Genomic DNA, 2,106 nt, shown 5'->3' with positions numbered 1-2,106 from the left:
AGGGAAGAATTTAAATAAAGTATGTAAAAGCTGCGATTGACTGAGGACTTAAAATATTCCCAAAGCTAAATTGATAGCGTCTCTGATCCCTAGAAAAGGAATGGATACCTCTGCCTGCGATGAGATTGGGGCCAAGTGGACCTCTTGAGTTGGATTTTGCACAGATCGGGTTTCACGCTTGCAGAGGGCCAATTTCTCTTTGCCGTTTTTATTTCATTTCATTTATAATGTTGCTGTTGGATGCAGAAACTTGGGTCTATACAAGCCAAAGCTATGCTAGACTATATCCCCCTATTTGTTTCTATGTTCATTTGTTAAACTTGTATATTATTTTCTGTTATTATTGCCATCAAATACAATTTATAATTTTCTCATTTGATTCATTTGATATAAAACCCTCCTTTCTAGCAGGAATCAATCTTTACCTTTACCCTTTTTTTCTGCTGACATAGGGTATTAAAATAGCTAATAAAATTAAAACTCAGAGTACAGATGTTACAAAGATAAGTATTCTGCTGTTAATTAACAATTAAAAGCATGATGAAAAATAAACTATTCTAGTATAGGCATCATAGGAATTTCCTGAAAGAAAAAGACGCCAAGCTGTGGTACATATCTTGCTGTGGGTTCCCTCCAGCTTCAGGAGATGAACACCCAAATATTAGTATCTTGAAACAAAAGGGAGAGAACTTGACAGCAAACTATGTACATGCACCATATGATTGTGACACCTTTACCAGTCAGCAGCCCAGCTATCATTGCATTGAGTATCAACTAGCATTGGCTGCAACTAAGATGATCCAAGGCCTGGAGACTAAAACATATGAAGAATGGCTGCGGGACTTGGGTTTGGCTAGTCTAAAGAAAAGAAGTAATAGAGGCGACATGATAGCAGTATTCCAGTATCTGAGGGGCTGCCATAAGGAAGAGGGGGTCACGTTGTTCACCAGAGCACCAGAGGAAAGGACAATAAACAATGGTTGGAAAGAGAGAAGCAACCTAGAATTAAGGAGAAACTTCCTGACAGTGAGGACAATCAACCAGTGGAACAGCTTGCCTCCAGAAACCGTGGGCTCTCCATCACTGGAGATTTTTAAGAAGGGACTAGACAATCACCTGTCTGAGATGGTATAGGTCACGGGTCTTCAAACTTGGCCCTTTTATGACTTGTGGACTTCAACTCCCAGAATTCCTCAGCCAGGCACGTTGGCTGAGGAATTCTGGGAGGTGAAATCCACAAGTCATAAAAGGGCCAAGTTTGAAGACCCCTGGTATAGGTTCTCCTGCTTGAGCAGGGGGCTGGACTAGAAGACCTCCAAGGTCCCTTCCAGCTCTATTCTATTCTATTCTATTCTATATAAAGTGCATTGCAACATTCACATCAGGACGTAATCAAGACACGGATAACTGTCACCAAATCCAACCAGTTCAAGAAGAGTTGTTGCAACCTACCAACATATTTTTTTACCATAACTGCCACTTACTAATCTTGGAATATCCCACCTTGAGGAATAATTTCAGTTTGTGGATCTAGTCTTTTAAAGAAAATGTAACACCATATAAAATGGTCTCAAACCTCGGATTCAGTTTTGTAATGCCATCTTTGCCTTGCCTACACTGAATTTCAGCTTTTCCCCCTCCTTCAATCTATCATTAAGCTTATATAACATTCAAAGATTTCTAGCAGCTTCCCTGAAGCTGAATGATCAGGAACAACAGAGTTTGGTGCTGTCAGCTTAATAATGACACCCTACTCTAAAACTCAGAATGATTTCCCCCATCAATTTCATTAGGAGATTGAACAGCACATAGGTCAACATGAAAAACCGATGGATATCACAGATCAATGGTCTAGATCAGAGGTAGGCAACCTTGGCTCTTTTATGACTTGTGGACTTCAACTCCCAGAATTCCTGAGTCAGCATGGCTGGTTCAAGGTATTGAAGTCCACAAGTCATAAAAGAGCCAAGATTACCTACCCCTGGTCTAGATAGAAGATGTCAAACAGTAGTTTCCTAGCACCAGGTTTTGGACAAAGCCTGACAGAAGGACTACAACAATTGTCAAGCAGTGCCCCCTAAGGTCCAACCTTGGCAAAGAATTCAG

General features: G+C 40.6%; 1 protein-coding gene across 1 annotated transcript in view; it reads right to left on the bottom strand.

The window, feature by feature from the left end:
* The window catches only part of ACVR1C (activin A receptor type 1C), a 37,586-nt gene that overhangs the window by 14,080 nt on the left and 21,400 nt on the right, over positions 1-2,106 (bottom strand). The gene's annotated exons all lie outside the window — the stretch shown is intronic.

Source organism: Protobothrops mucrosquamatus, unplaced genomic scaffold (genome assembly GCF_001527695.2).
Source record: "Protobothrops mucrosquamatus isolate PMUCROS unplaced genomic scaffold, P.Mucros_1.0 scaffold729, whole genome shotgun sequence".
In the NCBI taxonomy this organism is placed as follows: Eukaryota; Metazoa; Chordata; class Lepidosauria; order Squamata; family Viperidae; genus Protobothrops; species Protobothrops mucrosquamatus.
Note: the sequence above shows the minus strand (reverse complement) of the source record. Positions and strands in the feature narration are given on the sequence as shown.